We start from the raw sequence: 22,643 nt of genomic DNA, 5'->3' as shown, positions 1-22,643 counted from the left end.
GAGGAAAATAAAGACTCTTCTTATGTGAAGTTGATGTCTATGATGCTCAACAAGGACCTTTCCATGGATCTCTATGATCTCCTCTTTTTCTATTATGATTTCTTAGAATTTTTAGTTTTTCAGAAATATAAATGATCATGAGGCCAATTAATTTGCTTCGTTGGTATCTCTCATTATCCAATGCATTATTGATTAAAGGGTATAGACTCGGTGACATTTTTCTTGCAAGTAATTTTTTGATAAAATTATTGATGATTTTGTCCCTCACAAGTTGATGTGAAGTGCGTGCGTGTAGACACCCCATTTTTGACCGACCTCAAGACTCAGACGTCATCGTTTGTGGGCTCGATGATCGTGCATGTTTGTGCTCATTGTGAGTGCCCGAAGTTCTCGGTTGAGTGCCTTGTCTTTGAGCCTCTAAATCCTCTGTGTTTTGGCCTTGTCTTTGGGCCAAACCTTGGTGCCTCTTGCCTGGAGGGGAGGAAGGGCCTTGTCGGCCACCTTTTCTCCCTTGTCGGCCACTGAAGTGGCCAGTAGGCTAGAGGAGGTGGCCGGCCGGCCACCTTAAGTGGCCGGCCGGCCATGTTTCTCCTTTTTCAGCCTTGTTGGCCACCTTTGGGCCCTTGTCGGCCACTTTTCACCCTTGTCGGCTACTTGAAGTGGCCGGTCGGCTAGGTGAGGTGGCCGGCCGGCCACCTAAAGTGGCCGACGGCCATTTTTCTCCCTTTTTAGATATTTTCTGTGCCAGCTGTCGATCACTGAAAGCAAGCTTTTAGCTTGCATTTCTATATAAGGGGAGGTCTCTCCCCCATTTTGAGGGTTCAAAAATTTTGGGAGCAAAAATTTTGCCTCTCTCTAGAATTCTCTCTCTCTATATATATATATTTTTGTGCTTGAAAGTGAGTTTTCTCTACATATTTGCAAAGAGACCCTTGATCAAATATCTCTATCTTGGAGCTGAGGTTCCTTAAGGCTTGTTTGGAGGTCCTAAAGCTGGTTTTGGCTCAAAAAGTGCCTGTTTTGTTGCTGTGCTTCAAAGGTATAGGCTTAACCCCTTTTTAAGCTTATTTGTGCACACTTGTTTGGCCACCTTTGCATGCCGTTTTTGACCAAGTTCTCGACTACAAAAACCTCTATTTTTAAGGTTTAAAAATGGTGGTTTAAGGCTTTTTTGGAGTTAGGGGTGGTCTACCCTCTTTTGTAGCTTGTTTGCTAAAGTGTTGTGCCATCTTTCAAAGCCTTTTAAAGCAACTTTTTTTGGCCTTTAAACCACTGAATTCCAGGGGAATTTCAGTGGTAAAAAGTGTGTTTTGAGGTCTAAAAGATGAGGGGATTGTCTCCTCTCCTTGTGTCTTGTTTGCATGTGTAGATGGCCTAGCATGTGAGCATGTTTTTCTCCTCTTTTGTGACTTAATTCAGGGATGTTTTTGCCACTGATTTGGCATGCTTTGGCTTTGTTTTGAGCCTCCTTGGTCATGTGTGCCATGTTTTGTATAGCTATAGTACAAATGGGCTTCACTAGCTTTGTGTTTCAAGGCCTCTAGCATGTGTTGCATGTGTTGATTGCATGTTATAGCATCGTTTTACATGTGATTTCAATGTTTATAACTCTATCACACTCTCATGTATTTCATTCTTTCATTATGTTTGAGAGCTGTGCTTTGAGCCTCATTTGCAAGCCAACACATGAGCATGTTTTTTTTGCCATTTATGCTTTAATTTCAGCATGTTTAAGCCACTGTTTTAGCATTTTTAAGCTCTGTCCAGAGCTGGTTTGGTCATTTGAGCTTGATATTACATGCCTCTAGTGTAGTGTTCTTCACTAGTTTAATACTCTTGGCTTTTAAACATGTTGTACATGAGTTGTTTGCATGTTTTTGCATCATTTTTCATGCCATTTCAGTACTGAAATTCTGCAACCCCCCTCTCTTCTTCACCTTTTCAATTTGCTTTGAAAGTGGTCTTGAGCCCCTTGTTGGCTTGAGTGTGAATTTGATGCTTTCATACCTAATGGCTTTAATCCTCTCTTGAGGGTTTCTACTAGCCAACAACATGAGACCTCTTTCATGCTCAAAACACTTGTGGCTTAGGCCATCTTTCCAATTAGAGGACAATCACATTGAACTTAATCGGTTAAAGGATTAATCGGTAATGTAAAATGTGTAAACAAGAATTGGACAAGTAAAATTTGGCCAAGATAAGCATATTATCTTGCATTGCATGTGTTCAATCGGACGTTATATTGAACACAAGGTAGATTGGTCCATTTCATACTCAAAGTGATGAAATGAGCCAATCTCCTTTGTCTCCATCACCCTTGATCATGCATGATAGGGTGGTGGTCCTTAGAGTCTTGATTGTGCATTCATTAACATTGTACAAGCTTGGCCCTTTGGCCATCATGCATGAAAATGCTTGGTTGATGGCTTGAGAGCCAAGTGCCACACTCCTTTGAGCTTGAGAAATGATAAGGAGGGTGGTAGTACATACATTTCCTTACAAATGCATTGCTTTGCCTCTGTTGCAGCAAAAAACAGAAGCCTGGAAAAATAGGTGGCCGATCAGCCACTTGCAGTAGCCGACCGACCACTTGCACTAGCCGGCTGGCCAGGTGAGGTAGCCAACCGGCCACCAATGCAAAGGTTGTCCAATGTGTTCATGTGTTGGAGCAGAGGCAATCTGGAAGTTTGTGCGGTGTTCGGAGATCACAACAAGTGCAAACAGAGGCAACCGGTGGCAAGGCGATGGATTTTCGAGGGGACGCCAACTGAGCATGCATGTCTCCCTCGCCTGCGAGGCCATTTAATTGCTTTAATTAGTTAGAGTAGCTAATTATTCAATTTGTTTTATAATATCTTAATTAGCTTAGCTTAGCGTAGCTAGTTATTCAATTTGGTTTGTAATGATTAATTAGCTAGAATAGTTAATTAGTTGTGTTTTAATAATTAGCTTAGCTTAGTGTAGCTTAGCTTAATTATTCGGACCCTCCTTCGAGAGGGCGCAATATTGTAATAAGTGTGCGTGTGTGTGTGCGTGTCTTCCAACCCCACGTCTTTCTCCTTTTTATTTATCCGCTTTCGATGATTAGATTAGGGATCACGTTTTGATTAGCATACCTTATGCTTGCATGTTTGCATCTATTTATTTGTATTGCATGCACCGAGCTCGGCGCATCATTCAAGCTGCATCGTATTTCAATACTTTTTTGAAGACGTGTCTCACAGCATGTTATCAAATTATTGCATTCATATGCCATCTTAGATAGCCGAGCCTATTTAATTCCATTATTGCATGCGTTGCATTAGGCATTTTGTATAGTTAGGAATCATGCATTTTTCTAACTAGCTTTTGTTTTGGCTCGGAGTACACTGTAAGTTTTACGCTTTGCCACATTGCCATGTTTCGCATGCTTGCCATGAGGCTATGCACTTACTTGATTAACTGCATGAATGCCTGTGGGTGAAGGCTTTGTTGCTTGAATTGGAACAATTCGATGATTGTGAGTTTTAAGCCCACTTTGCGAAGTGGCAAATCATGTTTTAAGCCCATCATGTTTGATGGCAAATCTGCGCTTTAGCCCACTTGAGGGGTGGCACTTTCAAACCATTTTCGAAAACAAACATGAGTCAATTTGTTCCAAGTCTCGCGACTTAGTCTATACTTGTATGCGTGCGCACCACATAGTAATGTTAGCTAAATAACCAGAATAAGAACACGTGTGTTTATAAAACAACATATCATGCTTAGTAGAGGCCGATCTTTTGGTTGGGCGAGTGGGAGTGCTCATTTCAGGACCTTCCCCTCTTGTACCTAAGTTCCCGAGCCGAGACAATTTTGGTAATGACGGACACGTGGCCTTTGGCACGAGTCAGGGTTTCCTAAATTTCTCAAAAACAAAATATTTAGGTGGCGATTCTATAATCTGGCAAAGTAATCCAGTTTTGGCATTATTTGATTCAAAATCTGATTTTCCAAAATGATTTGCCGAATTGGACTCTTTGGTGTTTATCAATCTCACATTGCACTTTGTGAGATTAGATTCAGAACCGTGACAGGAGTCCGAACTATAGGACTAATTCGAGCTCTCCGAAAGGGGGCACGAAGAAAGTCGAGTCTACAGTTTCTGGTGGCTCGGCTGGGGATTTAGAGAACTTGACTCAAACTCATGATATGTTGTGTTATTTATACTTATGTGTTTCTTTGCATTTGCATTGGTGTGCCTAAGTCACAGTGTTTGCCATTTGCTTTTCCTGAACGGTTTGCCGGAGGCTTGTTTGGAAAAGCGTGCCATAAGGTTGACTGGTTGCGGGCTCTGCCACGATGGGAACACAAACCTTGGATTTGGATCACCGCTATACCGTTTGATCCTACTTTCACTTCTCGGTGTTAGGAGCGAGAGGTATATTAGGTGGTCTTGCTGAGGCACCTTTTTTTGACCAGTTGACCTAGTTGCATATCGAAAGCCTTAGAGAATGTTCCAAATTAGGACAGGTTGCTCACTCGAATGCAGGATTGTATGAAACCGCATGCCTGCGTAATGAATCCCTAGTTCCTGACGAAACTAGGACAGGGTAACCCTACTCCACCATAGGGGTGTTTTGGCTCTCACTTAACTGGTATGTGCTTTACAGTGAAACTGTATAGGGATGTGCGTATCAGTTGCCAAGTTGGTATCTGTTTTGGGGCAGTATTCAATTTGAAGTACAATCATTCAGCTGTGATCCCGTTCTAGTGAAATTGGGCTAAGATGCTGTCTATTTTCTGTTTTGCAAGGTAGTCCTGGAATTATAGCTTCAGAAGGCTCCAATATCTCCCGGGTACTCTGGACTTGTATTGATAGACTTTGTCAGGTCAGAATTGGTTCAGAAGCAACCTGTGCTTACCACCCCCCCACTAGTTACAAGACGAAGGAGGTTTAGGCAGAATTCACCAGTGCAGCTTCTACAGCAATCACCCCTCAGTTCACTCGGGTCTGGTCTGGGAACAGTTGTCTGCATTCAGCTCAGCACAAGATCAATCACCCATTCCCATGGCTCAGTATCCCCCAGCCAGTGTGAAAGAACAGACACAACACCTACAACAGACAATTGAGGCACTGCAGCAGGACGCAGTCCGTCAGGATGAAGTCACGGCTCGTCAGGCTGAAGTGATAACCCGGCTACAACAATAACAACCACAGCTGGCCGCAGTTTCTGCATCTCATACACCTCCCACGGGTAACCCAACACCCGGAGCCATTGCCCATACTGCTAATGTCCAAGAGACTCAGAGCAATCCGGCGGAGCTAAACCCAGCACAGGCCTCTAAAGCTCCTGTTTATCAAACTGAAGCTCCGTTTGAATTTGAGGTTGACCCAACTGCACTCAAAGTTAATAAACTGGAGAAGTTATTCAAACGAGCACAAGGAGTGAACTTCATCCCGGATTTAGAGGACGGGCATACTGAATCTGCAGTAACCTTACCAGAACGGTTTAAAATGCCATATATCGACCGCTTTGATGGCTCTGGAGACCTAATGGTGCATCTTCGCCTATTTTTTGATATCCTGAGGCCAATGGGTTTGACCCCAGCCCAGAAGTTGTCTCTCTTCGGCCAAACCATGTCTGGGATAGTCGTAATCTGGTATGCTAAATTGGAGAACTCTGTGAAACAAAACTGGGAAGAGATAGTTGAGGCCTTTGTTGCTCAATACTCCTACAACACACAGATTGAGGTCACAACTCGTGATCTTGAAGTCACCCGCTAAGAGCCAAAGGAGGGTTTCTCAGAGTTCGTGACGAGATGGAGAGCAAAGGCCTCGATAGTGACTACAAGGCCTTCCGACAAAGATCAGATCAAGATGACTGTTCGGAATTTACATGGCAAGTTGCTGCAGAGGATGATCGTTCTACCTCTGTTTACCTTTCCAGACCATCATAAAATGGGGGTTCAAATCGAGGATGCCATTAGACAAGGGATTTTTGTAGAAGATAATGAGCCTTTGAAGAATAATGTTGTTTGCAATTCCTATGCTACTACTGATGGTAACACAGCTATGAAATGCTCAGAAGTAAACACTATCACCATTTTCCTCAATGGCCAAAAACCAACTATTTCAACTCGGCCCCAAGCCCGAAATTTTCATCCTCTTTACATGAGTCTCTCTCAAGCTTTGAAAATGCTGCGAGAAGAAAGGTACCTAGAACTCCTAGGACCCCGACCCCTCCTAAATCCTCTTCCACCAAGATATGACCCAGCTAAATACTGTGCCTATCATCAATAGCACGATCATGATACGAACCGTTGCATTCGCCTCCATCATAAGATTCAGGATCTTATTGACGAAGAGACCATAGCTCCACTAAAAGGACCTCAGGTTAGTACTGACCCGTCACCTCTACATCTCAATCTAATCCACATATTGCCATCCACCTACAACCCCAACATATACATCACCCTGGCCCATCTACCTAAGCCTGAGGTGTTTATCCCAGAAAGCATGGACTTATGCATGATGCATGCACTCGAGCCCCAATCATCTCAAACCCGTGAACCCACTACTTTTGAGCTGAGGAGCATGATTGAAGATCTTCAGAGAACTGTGGCAGATCTGGCTTTTGGGATATTGGCTCTGTCATCGATCACATCACATGCCAGAAATTTCACGTCGAAGGGCTCCCCAATCGTGGGGCGAGTTAGGGTTGAAAATGGCCAACCTGAAGCCATCCCAAGTCTGGGCAATGACATGTCAACAACAATTAGGCTTCGCTCTGATATAGCGACCCGATCTCTTGACAAAGTGGAGGCAAGTGGTAAGAACAAGTTAGGGGCAGGCATTGGTCCCTTAGAACACCTTCAGTGGGCTGTTGAGGCTTTGAAAACCGGAGGGCTAAACAAACAGCAAGTGCTTGCATTTGTTGCAAAGACTGTGGATGACGCTTTTACCACTCAGGATGAGAGCATTCTGAATCAAGGGACAAGCCGGGAAAAGGGATGTCATACTAGAAACACCCCTTTCAGCTCCAATCCTACACTCAGAAGAGATCATCAAACCCAGCCAGCACCTACCAACCCTTTTGCTGGTACATCCAACACTCCACAAACCTCAAAGTACCTACCCCGAGGCCAGAGGGTCTTCAATCCCCTCTACATGACTTTGTCCAAAGCTTTCCAAATCCTCGTTGGACAAGCCATCTTAAACCCCTTGAGTCTCGGCCTCTCCCGGATCTCCTTCCAGCTAAGCATAATCCAGCCAAGTACTGTGCCTTCCATCAACAACCCAGCCGTGACACTAACATGTGTTTTCGTCTTCGCCATGAAATACAAGATCTGATTGATAACAAGCTCATCATCGCACCAGGCTCTGCAAAGTCTATCGGCGCTGGATCAGTAAACTTGGGGGATAATGTGATCATTTGATCGGGGAATGAACCACTTGCTGATGGCGCTCACTTTACTCCAGATATGGTGGATGGCAGGCACTGTTCTGAGCAATTTGCGAATGCTGTTTATTGTACTTTCTGAATTGGGTATTGGGTCAGTCTTGTTGTGTTGTATTGAGTTAGTTTTTTTGTACTGAGTCAGTCGAGTCTGTCTTGTTGTATCATGTCAGTCCTGTTGTGTTAGAGTTGGGTGATTTCGGGGGAGTTACCTCGGGCATCACTATCTTTTTGCGTTTGTCTTTTACACTCTTTCTTTTGCGTCAGTTTCTGCCATTGAGCTAGTTGTGCCAGAAGATTTGATTGAAACGGCAGTGCATTTTCACCTACTTTTTCTGTGCCTTGAAATCATTGCATTAACCTAAGTTTTTCAAAACTTTTTGAACACTGTGATGAAAACAAAGAGGAAGGAATTCTTCGAGATTTGTAAAAATTTGATCAACTGAGAGAAGGAGAGGCAAGCTAAGCCCTTAATTAATGAGATCATGTTTCTTAATGTGAGTACTGAGAAGGATCCTGGCTTGATCCAGATTGGTTCTACATTGTCTTCAGCGTGAGCGATTAGTCGCTTTCTTAAAAGATTTCAAAAAAATGTTTTACGTGGTCCTGCGAAGACATGCGTGGAATTGATCTTGAGATTATGAAGCATAGGATTGCTCTCATGCCTTAAGACTCGACCCCCTTTGCTTTCAAACTTTGAACTTTAACTCAGAATGTTCAACGAACGATCAACCAAAATATGAGGCTTGTATGGCCGGATCAGAAGCAACCCTTGAACTAGGGGCAAAAAGGTCAGATCAAGAAGGTTAGATGTCATCAAAGGAAGCTTGCAAAGCTAGATCAGAAGTAGCCCTTGAACTAGAGGCAAAAATGTTAGATGTGCTCAAAGATTTAAAGGATGGGTCATTCCGTAAACCAATGAAGACTTGCAAGAAAGCCAGATTCGAGCAGTTGAAAGAATAAAGTTTATTGTTGAAGGACAATCAAGTTCCTATCCGCAACACTAGGGGCAAATTCAGACCCGATTGGATGGACTCATACATCATCAACGAAAAGCAGCCATTCTCCTGGATTTAGATGGCTTCGAGATCTCAAACCGATCAACATGGACAAGTTAAAATTTTTTATCCTCGAGAGGCTCGCTTGGCCGAAAACCCGAAAGGGCAACTCAGGCAAAAGTTAGAGCAAGAAAAAAAGAAAAAGAACAAGAATGAAAAAAATGGAAATGGAGAAAAAAGAAATGGTAGATGGAAGTGTTAGGGGACTGGGTAGGCCTAGATTAACATTGGCTAGCGTTATAAGTAGAGATATGAATTTACTTAATTTGACTAATGAAATGGATTTTTATAGGGCCGCGTGGAGAAGAAGGATTCATGTAGCCGACCCCATTTGATGGGACTTCAGGCTTTGTTTGGTTTGGTTTGGAGAAAAAAGAAATGAAAAAAAAGAAAGAAGAAAAAGAAATGAAAAGAATGAAAAGAAAAGAAAAACATAGCTCACAAGGTTGAAAGCCCGGAAGGGCGGCCTTGGCAAAAGTTAGAGCACAAAAGGAGAGTGTCAACAGCTGAGTGCACCCTAACCCGGAACTACGTACGGCCTGATTCCCATGTTTGGGATACGTAGGCAACTTCATCCTGAAGTTTGGTCCCAATCATTTTCAGCCTGCTTGGCTCATCCATGTTGATTGGTTTATCCTTGTTCAACTCGGCTATCCTATCCATGTGCAAATTGACTTGTCTTCGTTCAAAGTCGGTTGTCCTATTCTGTTGGAAGATTCAACTGCAAGACAATTCAAGTTTAGATCTGAGGTTGTGCATCTCAAGGGTAAATTCTATGTTGGTCGAGCAGTGGCCATTTGCAAAAACAGTTTTTGAGAATTTTTAATGAGGTTGACTAATTTTTTCAAAAATTATTCCACTTTGCCAAAACTGGACCATTTTTTGGATCTAAAAAAGGAAAATTTTCAGTGCTCACAACCTAACTTGCATGATTTCAAATTAGAAAATCGAACAAGTATGTTAATCTAACTCTCATGTTGGTCAAAATTGTCTTAGTAGAAAGCCAAAAACAAAAAATGGTCAAAATGATGAACTTGGGGCACAGTTGAGTCAGGTTGTCTGTCTTTTTCCCATTATCAATGTATTTGCCAGAAAGGGCACAACTAAAACTAACAAGCAAAGGGCCGAAAGCTCTCTCATCTTTCAAGCAGCGAGGTACCAAGCCAAGTGCGAAGCACAGACTGGAAATGCTCTCATCTGGACGATCACATCCAAATTGGCATCTGACCCGGAATGGGGCGTAGAAAACGTAATGTGTGAGACCAATCAATCGTATACCTAGCCAGTGGGACATGCTGTAATTCACCTCGATCAAGCTAAGCCAAGGGCGTCGTCAACTGATGTCAGTTGCAAATCTGCCACACATCCAGTCCTATCACAACCCCTCTGTGGGAAAGAGCGGAAGAATGAGAATCTAGTAGTATACTAGGGGCAAGAGCCCGCAACTTCCTGTTTATCCATCAATCACCCAGGGCAGGGATAAAAAATAAGAGAGATTGAAGAATAGAGAGATGTGCGCTGAGAGAAAAAGTGAGGAAAGGGCTTTTTCAGAAAACTAGAGATTGAGTGCCAGAGTGATCTGAGAATCACAAATAAGAAAGGGTGGGAAACAATACCTGGAGAAGCTGTGGGCTCCCCATGAACTGAGAGGTCTCTCGCCATTGGAACACATTCGAGTGTTGTGTTTGTTTTGTTTGTTGTTTTTGTTTGTCTCGACTCTTGTTTTGAGTCGTTTCGAGTGTCAATAGATGTGTTTAGGTTGTTTTCCTTTGTTGAGTCGTGGTGTGTTGTGGTCAGTCGTAGGCTCAATACCCGGTTAAGAACTCGTTTCTTAATTTCAATTTCAAAAATAAATCGTTTTGTACTCAAAGTGTTGTGCCGTTCTCCACATATGTGCAAAACAGGATTTGTTCTTTCATAAACTGCAGGGTTCAACCCAGGTCATGTGAGAACGATAAAACAAGAACCTATCTGAAGTTACATGGGTTCCAGACTGCAAAGCAAAAGAAAAGAAGGAAAATCGGAGCATCTGAGTGTGTTTCAACTTCAGCAAATTTCCAAGACTGCATTCCAAATACACCTTTTCAGGCCTTGTCAATGCTCCGAAGTATGAGTGTGCCTCTACCTCAAGCTCAAGTTCAAGCCTGCTTCAAGCCAGGATGGCGATCAGAAGTGCTCTTCCTGAGTACCATTCCCTGCCAGAGGCATCTTGGCTGTGTTTGCAATGAGTTCCTAGGAGACTAACTGCGACGGTGGAAACTAGAGTTCGAATGGCAATGCCTAGAACACAAAGCTTCAGAATTTCCGAGACTAAAGTCTGGTTTGAATACCCAGGGGTGTATCCTTGGCTTGAAATCTATATGGCTGTCCCATAGATTGAGGTAGCATGTGTGCGCCTCAATTCTGGATACTGAACCAACCTAGTCTGTCACCCCGTTGGAGAATAAGCAAAGTTATGAATATGATCGGGAAGAAAAAGCCGTATCTGTGGCTTCGACATGCAGATGTCGCTCCTTGTCAACATTTCAGGACCTTTGAACTGTGAGTTAAAGGTAAGAGTTCGTAGAACACAAGGGGAGTTCCCCGTCAGAGTAGAGCGGTTTATCGCCACTCGCCCCATGAGGTGCTTTTTAAAGCGCCGCTTTGTTTATTTATTGCATTCCCTAAACATCATACATTGCTTATAACATGTATCATATCATCGCACTTATTGCATTTATTTGAATCTTGTGTTATCTTGTATCATTTATCCTTTTACGCTGAGTAGCGTTTAGGATCGTTGTCCCTCGGGGCTTTCTCAGGATGTGTGGAACGCGCTCCTGATGGCTTGTTTTCGAACCTCTTCTCACAATTTCAGCATGGTTAGAATGTTCTTTTCCTCACAAGATTTCAACGTGTTTGGAATTTATCTCAGGATGTGTGGAACGCATTCCTGATTGGTTGTTTTCAAACCTCTTCTCACGATTTCAGCGTGGCTAAAGTGTTCTTTTCCTCACACGATTTCAGCGTGCTTGGAATTTATCTCAGGATGCGTGGAACACATTCTCGATTGGTTGTCTTTAGACCTCTTCTTATGATTTTAGCGTGGTTAGAGTGTTCTTTTCCTCACACGATTTCAGCCTGTTTTTAATTTATCTAAGGATGCGTGGAACGCATTCCTAATTGGTTGTCTTTAGACCTCTTCTTACGATTTCAGTGTGGTTAGAGTGTTCTTTTCCTCACACGATTTCAGCATGTTTGGAATTTATCTAGGATGCGTGGAACGCATCCCTGATTGGTTGTTTTCAGACCTCTTCTCACGATTTCAGTTTTGATTAGAGTCTCTTTCCTCACACGATTTCAGCGTGTTTGGAATTTATCTCAGGTTGTGTGGAACGCTTTCCTGATTGTTTTTTTTTTTTTGTACCTCATTTCACGATTTCAGCGTGGTTTAAGTGTCCCATTCCTCACACGATTTCAGCGTGTTTAGGATTTGTTTTTCCTCCTCTCACGATTCCAGCGTGGTTGGAGTATGTCGCCCTTTTGCATCTACTGCACTATCTATTACATCCATTGCATTATCTGTTTTATCGCCTGCATCCTTTTCATGTTAAGCTTAGGCCAAGTTTGGCATCCTCAAAAAAATCTAAAAAGCCAAAAAGTTACACAAAAAGGAAAAAAGACATTACTATTCACAAATAAAAAATATTAAAAAAATATTATATATATATCTATACTTCAAATGCATTAGCAACGTGACAGTCCAAAACCAGGAAAAGATCCACTTTTTCTGTAGCCAAAAAAAATTTCATAGGTAAAGTTTATTAGTTTGATGGTAATATTGGGCCCTTGGGGGCCCAATAAGGGTTCCGTTTTGATAATCCAAACCGTTTAATATGTAGAACTCGTCAAGTAATATATGCTTGTAAAAAATCACATTGACCGGATAACGTTAACTATATGATCAAATCAGTTTTGTATAAACAAAACCGATGGTGTGATAGTTAATTATTGGAAAAAAAAATAATCTGATCATATAGCTATCGATATCCGATCAACGTGATTTTTTACAGGCATATAATAATCAACGAGTTGTACATATTGAACGGTTCAGATTATTAAAATGTGACACATGGTAGCCCCTACGGATCCACCATCACTGTCCAAAAGTTATTTGCCCCGAAGGAGTTGATTATTTTTCTTACTAGACAGGCTGGGCAGCCGTACCATCAATCTTAAATCTTCCCCTACACACTTTATTTATACAATTTTTTATTACACATTTTTTCATAAAAAGACAAAAAGTTAACCCAAACATCCATCTTTTTTCCCTTATCTTTTTAGTTCAAAAAGACAAAGTGTACTTATTTAGGACACCCCAAACAACCCCTTAGTTTGGCATGTGCCCATACTTTCCTTCGTTAGAGCATGGTTCTGTGATAGTGTGCACATGCCTATTACACTAAGAGAATTGTGGACTGAGGGTGTTAGCACCTTTTCTGTATTAGACGTGGTCTGTTTTGTGTCCATGCCTTTTCTAGGTAAGATGTGGATTGGCCGCGCGCCTTATTCACTTCATCCATAGCATCCATTGCATCGCACGTTGTCTTGTTGCATTTAGCATTTAGGATCACGATCTTTCCTCAGTAGGTCATTCCTCACTTATATCATGCCACCCAATTACTTGTATTCTTTCTGCGAAACACATAATTCTACAAGTGCACACGCCTATCCCACTAAGAGAATTGTGGTTTGAGGGTTCCGGCACCTTTTCTATGTTAAACGTAATTTGATTTTGCATCTCCATCCCTTTATGATATTTGTGTGGTTTTGCATTGCTTATGGTTTGATAATTCAATTACATTGTATATCAGGTGCATTGTTTCATTGCATTGCATATCGTTTGCATGGTTCCATTACAATTGCATATCATTTTTGCATCTTGCCCCAGAACTACGCTGGTTTGATTCCTTGCAAAGGGATACGTAGGCAGCCTGCGGGCGCAACCATTCTTTGTTTTTTCTGGTTGTTTGTCTGAGTCTTCGGCCTTGTCAAAAATGGGTTGTCTCTGGACTTTGACATTCACTCCCGTCATTTCATGACTTCCAAGTTCTGTCAAAGAGGGGCAACTGTAGACACCCAATTTTTGACCGACCTTAAGACTCAGACGTCATCGTTTGTGGGCTCGATGATCGTGCATGTTTGTGCTCGTTTTGAGTGCCCGAAGTTCTCAGCTGAGTGCCTTGTCTTTGAGCCTCTAAACCCTCTGTGTTTTGGCCTTGGTGCCTCTTGCCTGGAGAGGGGGAAGGGCCTTGTCGGCCACCTTTTCTCCCTTGTCGGCCACTGAAGTGGCCAGTCGGCTAGAGGAGGTGGCCGGCCGGCCACCTAAAGTGGCTGACGGCCATGTTTCTCTTTTTTCAACCTTGTTGGCCACCTTTGGGCCCTTGTCGGCCACTTTTCTCCCTTGTCAGCCACTTAAAGTGGCCGGTCGGCTAGGTGAGGTGGCCGGCCGGCCACCTAAAGTGACCAACGGCCATTTTTCTCCCTTTTTAGATATTTTCTGTGCCAGCTGTTGATCACTGAAAGCATCCGGATGAAAGCAAGCTTTTAGCTTGCATTTCTATATAAGAGGAGGTCTCTCCCCCATTTTGAGGGTTCAAAAATTTTGGGAGCAAAAATTCTGCCTCTCTCTAGAATTCTATCTCTCTCTATATATATATATATATATATTGTGCTTGAAAGTGAGTTTTCTCTACATATTTGCAAAGAGACCTTTGATCAAATATCTCTATCTTGGAACTGAGGTTCCTTACGGCTTGTTTGGAGCTCCTAAAGCTGGTTTTGGCTCAGAAAGTGCCTGTTTTGCTGCTGTGCTTCAAAGGTGTAGGCTTAACCCCTTTTTAAGCTTATTTGTGCACACTTGTTTGGCCACCTTTGCATGCCGTTTTTGGCCAAGTTCTCAACTACAAAAGCCTCTATTTTTAAGATTTAAAAATGGTGGTTTAAGGCCTTTTTGGAGTTAGGAGGGATCTACCCTCTTTTGTAGCTTGTTTGCTAAAGTGTTGTGCCATCTTTCAAAGCCTTTTAAAGAAACTTTTTTTGGCCTTTAAACCACTGAATTCCAGGGGAATTCCAGTGGTAAAAAGTGTGTTTTGAGGTCTAAAAGAGGAGGGGGTTGCCTCCTCTCCTTGTGTTTTGTTTGCATGTATAGATGACCTAGCATGTCAGCATGTTTTTCTCCTCTTTTGTGACTTAATTCAGGGATGTTTTTGCCACTGATTTGGCATGCTTTGGCTTTGTTTTGAGCCTCCTTGGTCATGTGTGCCATGTTTTGTATAGCTATAGTACAAATGGGCTTCACTAGCTTTGTGTTTCAAGGCCTCTAGCATGTGTTACATGTGTTGATTGCATGTTATAGCATCGTTTTACATGTGATTTCAGTGTTTATAACTCTGTCACACTCTCATGTATTTCATTCTTTCATTGTGTTTGAGAGCTGTGCTTTGAGCCTCATTTGCAAGCCAACACATGAGCATGTTTTTTTTGCCATTTATGCTTTAATTTCAGCATGTTTAAGCCACTGTTTTGGCATTTTTAAGCTCTGTCCAGAGCTGGTTTGGTCATTTGAGCTTGATATTGCATGCCTCTAGTGTAGTGCTCTTCACTAGTTAATACTCTTGGCTTTTAAACATGTTGTACATGAGTTGTTTGCATGTTTTCGCATCATTTTTCATGCCATTTCAGCACTGAAATTCTGCAACCCCTGTCTCTTCTTCACCTTTTCAATTTGCTTTGAAAGTGGTCTTGAGCCCCTTGTTGGCTTGAGTGTGAATTTGAGGCTTTCATGCCTAATGGCTTTAATCCTCTCTTGAGGGTTTCTACTAGCCAACAGCATGAGACCTCTTTCATGCTCAAAACACTTGTGGCTTAGGCCATCTTTCCAATTAGAGGACAATCACATTGAACTTAATCGGTTAAAGGACTAATCGGTAATGTAAAATGTGTAAACAAGAATTGGACAAGTAAAATTTGGCCAAGATAAGCATATTATCTTGCATTGCATGTGTTCAATCGGACGTTATATTGAACACAAGGTAGATTGGTCCATTTCATACTCAAAGTGATGAAATGGGCCATTCTCCTTTGTCTCCATCACCCTTGATCATGCATGATAGGGTGGTGGTCCTTAGAGTCTTGATTGTGCATTCATTAACATTGTACAAGCTTGGCCCTTTGGCCATCATGCATGAAAATGCTTGGTTGATGGCTTGAGAGCCAAGTGCCACACTCCTTTAAGCTTGAGAAATAATAAGGAGGGTGGCAGTACACACATTTCCTTACAAATGCATTGCTTTGCCTCTGTTGTAGCAAAAAATAGAAGCCTGGAAAAATAGGTGGCCGATCGGCCACTTGCAGTAGCCGACAGACCACTTGCACTAGCCGGCTGGCCAGGTGAGGTAGCTGACCGGCCACCAGTGCAAAGGTTGTCCAATGTGTTCATGTGTTGGAGCAAAGGCAATCTGGAAGTTTGTGCGGTGTTCGGAGATCACAACAAGTGTAAACAGAGGTAACCAGTGGCAAGGCGATGGATATTCGGGGAGACACCAACTGAGCATGCATGTCTCCCTCGCCTGCGAGGCCATTTAATTGCTTTAATTAGTTAGAGTAGCTAATTATTCAATTTGTTTTGTAATATCTTAATTGGCTTAGCTTAGCTTAACGTAGCTAGTTATTCAATTTGGTTTGTAATGATTAATTAGTTAGAATAGTTAATTAGTTGTGTTGTAATAATTAGCTTAACTTAATTATTCGGACCCTCCTTTGAGAGGACACAATGTTGTAATAAGTGTGCATGTGTGTGTGCGTGTCTTCCAACCCCACATCTTTCTCCTTTTTATTTATCCGCTTTCGATGATTAGATTAGGGATCACGTTTTGATTAGCATACCTTATGCTTGCATGTTTGCATCCATTCATTTGTATTGCATGCACCGGGCTCGGCGCATCATTCAAACTGTATCGTATTTCAATACTTCTTTGAATACGTGTCTCACAGCATGTTATCAAATTATTGCATTCATATGCCATCTTAGATAGCCGAGCCTATTTAATTCTATTATTGCATGCGTTGCATTAGGCATTTTGTATAGTTAGGAATCATGCATTTTTCTAACTAGCTTTTGTTTTGGCTCGGAGTACACTGTAAGTTTTACGCTTTAGCATATTGCTTGAGTGCCATATTGCCATGTTTCGCATGCTTGCCATGAGGCGATGCGCTTACTTGATTAACTGCATGAATGTCTGTGGGTGAAGGCTTTGTTGCTTGAATTGGAATAATTCGATGATTGTGAGTTTTAAGCCCACTTTGCGAAGTGGCAAATCATGTTTTAAGCCCATCATGTTTGATGGCAAATCTGCGCTTTAGCCCACTTGAGAGGTGGCACTTTCAAACCATTTTCGAAAACAAACATGAGTCAATTTGTTCCAAGTCTCGCGACTTAGTCTATACTTGTATGCATGCGCGCCACATAGTAATGTTAGCTAAATAACCAGAATAAGAACACGTGTGTTTATAAAACAACGTATCATGCTTAGCAAGGTTGTTAAGATCGGGATCCTACATAGGATCGTTTTGGGAGTCTGGAGGATCGGATCGGGGATCGTAAGATCCTACCAAAACGATGAAAAAATGCAATAATTCTTATATGTCTAACTAATACTATCAAAATACATATAAAATGACCCAAAAAAACTTGAGAATGTAGCTCAAATGGTAGAGCTCTCATACTTATGAGCAGATCGAGGTTCAAATCCTCGCATTCTCACTTGTGTGCCTTACGCACTAACAATAATCTATTCAAATATACATTTAGCACATTTTTTTAAACAAAGAAAACATAATAAAAGAAGGTGGCAATTCAAGTTGTCATTCAAACATTTTCCTCAAATCTTAACAAAAGAACATACTAAAAGAAAATAGCAATTCAACTTCAAGTCTTCAAGTTAACAGAAAAGGGGAAAAAAATGTTCACATCATATTTGGCAATGTGAATATTCATATTTGACAGTATAAATGTTCACATCATGAAATATTTTATATTGTCAATGTAAATATTATTGTACGTTTCATCCTATTACTATTAGAGATATTTTAATAACTATGTTACTTATAGGACTTATTAAAATATAAAAAAAAAATTAAATTAAATAGAACATAAGTAGGTAAAGAGGTATTTATAAATAAATGCCTCTAAATAATAACAAAAATTATGTGGTATAATAATATGTTTTTTATTATTAAAAACATCTATAAAATAATCATAAATAAATTATTTACAGATATTTTTATGTTAAAGTGGTTTAGTTGTTGTTTGGTTCCTACAAAAAAAAAAAAAAAAAAAAAAAAAAAAATTAAAAAGTGTAATTTGGAAGAGAATCGTATTATTTGCTCTCTTTTTTATTTTTAAATTGTAGCATTGGGTCTACATGGACTGGAAATTTTTTTTTTAGATGGTAACACTGCTACAACCAAAGGAAACAAAGGCCAGTCTAAGAGGGTTAAAAGTTAGGTTTTTTTTTTTTTTTTAAGACTATATTTAATGTGTTGTTTCAGAAAAGGGGAAAAGGGGAAAAAAATGGAAGAAGACGAACAGAGAAGAAGAAAAAGAAAAAGAAGTCGAACAGAGGAGAAGAGATGGAGTCGAAGCACAAAGAAGAAGAGAAGAAGAAGAAGACGAAGAGAAGAATGAGTCGAATAGAGAAGAAGAAAAAGAAAAGGAAGTTGAACAGAGGAGAAGAGATGGAATCGAAGCACAGAGAAGAAGAGAAGAAGAAGTAGAAGAAGAAGAAGCATACCTGGAATCTGGATGGAGGCTGCTCAGCTCTCGTGACCAACTTTCCCCAATCTTTTGCCCTAATCTTATGTCGTGGGTTTTTAGAGAAGAGAGAAGGCATCAAACCTGTAATAAAAATATTAGAAAAAAAGGCAAAAAACAGGATCGTATAGGATCGCGATCCAAATACGATCCTACGATCCCATGTCCAATCCCACCGATCCTGTTAGGATCCTGCACAAAATGCGATTCATCATGCGATCCAAATCGATTCTCCAAAAATGGATCGTAGGATTACGATCCTACGATCCGGATCGCGATCTTAACAACCTTGATGCTTAGTAGAGGCTGATATTTTGGTCAAGCGAGCGGGGGTGCTCATTTCAGGACCTTCCCCTCTCGTACATAAGTTCCCGAGCCGAGGCAACTTTGGTAATGACGGACACATGGCCTTTGGCACGAGTCAGGGTTTCTTAAATTTCTCAAAAATAAAATATTTAGGTGGCGACTCTGTAATCTGGCGAAGTAGCCCAGTTTTGGCATTATTTGATTCAAAATCTGATTTTCCAAAATGATTTGCTGGATTGGACTCTTTGATGTTTATCAGTCTCACATTGCACTTTGTGAGATTAGATTCAGAACCGTGACAGGAGTCTGAACTGTAGGACCTATTCGAGCTCTCCGAAAGGGGTCGCGAAGAAAGTCGAGTCTACAGTGGGTCTCCTCTCCCTTAAGGTTAAAGTGTTTGTATGGACCATGGCTCACTAGAAACTTAGTACCAATGACATGGTTTAGAAAAGAAGGCTGAATTACTTGTTACACCCATGGTGTGTCAAGTGTAAATGGGGCCGAGGAGAGTATTGATCATTTGTTCATGCATTGTCCCATAGTTTTATAATTATGGTGGAGGGTGATTTGTTTGGCGAAGTTGGATTGGGTTGCACCTTCTTCTTGTGTTCATATGTATTGATTGGAGAGGCTTTGGTTCAAGTGATAAAGTGCGAGCTCTTTGGAAATGTGTAGCGTGTTCCCTGCTACATTTTTTGTGTTATTTTCTAATTTTCCTCTGGTTATTAATAAATTTTTCTTGGTTGTCAATCCAAAAAAATGTTGGTTAATTATGTAATTTAAGCTATATAAGTTTGAAGAATACTATTATTCAAATAACAAAACCTTCCAGTGGCTTAATGTTATTTTTTGAGATTTATTTAATGCTTATTATTTATTGTCTTTTCATATTTATTCACTTCATAATATATGTAACCCTCTTGATGGTTATCTTTGTAATTATTTGGTATGCAGAGTATCTCCCCTAAGCTTTGAACTCGAGGCTACTTTGAAGTTGGCAAGATTTCTCTGCAGGTAGGCTTGTCTAACCTATCTTCTATGGTGATGACTGCAACATACTATTGTACTTGAATGAATTTAGCCTATAGAAGTGGGATGATATCCCAGAATCTCTTGATTGAAATGTGCAATCAATATATAGGTATAAATTAATGAGGCTATATTATTTATACAATGCTGCCTGCATCATTTTATTCTACAATTTATCAAGGTATGAATTGTACAGATGTTAATTTTTTGGCAAAAAGATAGAAAAAAGACATTAGATTTTAATACTTCTACCTGCCATCATATTTTAATGCTTGTAAATTTAGTTAATATTTTAAGATCTACGTAAATTAAGTGAATTTTGGACCCAAATTCTGGATTGGATTTTTGTCAAACTTTGGATCACATTTCGGTAAACAAGGTCATTTCAATATTTTAATAATTTTAGCTGGAAGTTTGGATTAATTATTTTAAACTTCAGCTAAAATTGGGTGAAGCTCAAATGATCACATTGGCATTTAAAAAATTTTAAGAGTTAAAGATGACCAGCAATATGGAAAGTTTGGATTTAAATTGGACCTTGGTACCAGTAAATTTCAGGTACCATATAACATACTACACTTGCCAGATCGCATTCTGTAAAATTTTCATTTCATCTTTGCAGTATGTTATCGACTTTTCATTAATTCCTATTGCCATTATTCTATAATTGTTAGACATCACTAAACCAGTCCATTACGCAGTCGTCACTTCAATTATGGGTCAGGATCCCCATAGATGTGTCTTTATTCCTTGGGTTAGGGAACAATGTAGAAGGTTGAAATGCAGTTATAAGCTAAGGATTTCTATATCACTGTGATTTCTAAAACTGGTTTTTCGCTTAAAATATTTTGTTTATTGATAGATGTGAGTTGGCCAAGGATGTAGTGGAGTTGTTGACAGCTGCTGCTGATGGAGCAAAATCTTTGATTGATGCCAGTGACCGGCTAATATTGTATGTTGAAGTGGCTCGTTTTTTTGGAACTCTAGGCTATCACCGGAAAGCTGCCTTTTTTTCAATGGAAATTCCTGCACATGTCGGTGAAAATCCTCCTAAGTTGGTCAATGTGGAGAATGGTTCTTCTGAAGTTACGGTTTTTTATTCTTCTGAAAGTAAGACTGATAGATTAGTGAAGATTGATCCTTAAACGGGAAGTTGGGGGCTACGTTTTCTTGAACTCGAGTTGTCTAATCCAACTGATGTTGTGTTTGAGATTAATGTTTCTGTCAAGCTAGAGAAATCTAGAAATGAGGATAATTCTAGTGTTGACTGCGATGCAGCTGAGTTTATCGATAGGGATAACACTGCATGGGTACTAATACCTCTAGAGCATTTTAAATTACCTGTTCTAGACAGTTCGTTCTTTGTGAAACGTACCCAGAGTGGGACCCCTGGTAGAAGTTCAAGTTTCTCGGAGAGGAATGCTAAGGCTGAACTGAATGCTTCGATCAAGAACTTGATTTCCAAAATTAAGGTGAGGTGGCATTGTGGCAATCTGAACGGAACAGCTCTGGAGAATTAAACATTGTGGACGCCATATAGGCTGCCCTTCAGACGTCCGTCATGGATGTCCTGCTACTGGATCCATTGACGTTTGGCTTTAAGCTTGCTGAAAATAGTACAGGACATGCCAAACTCAGTTCATCTAAAGAATCCATTAATCAAGTTCAATCCCCTTTGTCTAAAGGTTCTGTACTTGCGCATGACATGACTTACATGGAAGTTCTGGTCTGAAATAACACTAAGGAAATGATAAGGATGAGTCTTAGCATTACGTGCCGATATGTAGCCGGGGAGAAATGCATTGAGGGCAAGAAGGCAACTGTTCTTTGGTCAGGTAAGATTCTAGCATGTTGTCTTTGTTCAACTATCTTTCAGTAGATAGCAACCTTTTAACTCAATTAGTTAGAAAATACACTTTTTTAATTTTCAGGAAAATAAGAAAATATCAGAAAATAATTATTGCTAACTTTCAAACCAAGGAAATAATCTCTGATTTTTAGGAGGAAAATAAGGATTATATTAGAAAATATTAGGAATTGGTTATAGATTTAGAAATTAGGAATTAGTGTATATTAGGAATTAGGAATTAGTGTAAATATTAGGAATTAGGAATTAGTGTAAAAATTAGTGTAAATATTACTTCTGATAATTGGTTATATTAGAAATTAGTATAAACAGGAATCTTTGTATTTCCTTTTTCGCTAATTCATAATATAACCAATTATGCCATATATACAAAAATTCCTATTTACACTAATTCCTAATATAACCATTATGCTATATATACAGTGTATTCTCATAGCAACAAGTACACAGTCATTAACAAATTATTACATCTCTCTCTCTCTCTCTCTCTCTCTCTCTCTCTCTCTCTCTGAGGTTCGGGACATCGTTGATGCGGAAGGTCAAGAGTTGCTTTACGTGTTACAAGCCAACAGAGTCAGCATCAGGAAGCAAAGAAAGATACAAGGGGAAGATGTCGTGTAACTTGTCGGAGACAACCAGCTGCAGTGATGGAGGGTATAGCGAAATGATTCAAAATGCCATTAGCTATTGCAAAGATTCGCTAATCAAGGTTTTTTTATTTCATCTTCCTATGTGAGTTAATCGCTACGAACTATGAATATGATTTGTGTGAACTGTTGTTCTCCTATCCCTCCTTATTTCAAATAGTGTTTAAATGGTGAAAGCCTGGTTTTTTCATTTTCAACTGGGTATCTGGCCTGTCTTATTATGATATCTTTGTTGTATCTTATTTTATGCTTTTTGGTTTTAAGGAAACTAAAGTTACACATATGCTTTAGGTAGCAAATTTTGAGTACATTGATGAAGTGGAAGCAGCAGCAGAAGAGGAAGCACGAAAGGCATCAACCGAAAATAAAACTACCACCAACAACCCAGATAGAGCTAGCTACTGGGAAGAGTCGTTGAAAGAGAGATATGAAGTACAGAAGGTTGAAGAGTTTAACGCCATGGGC

This window comes from Camellia sinensis, chromosome 7 (assembly GCF_055761805.1).
Source record: "Camellia sinensis isolate YWXY chromosome 7, ASM5576180v1, whole genome shotgun sequence".
NCBI lineage: Eukaryota > Viridiplantae > Streptophyta > Magnoliopsida > Ericales > Theaceae > Camellia > Camellia sinensis.
Note: the sequence above shows the minus strand (reverse complement) of the source record.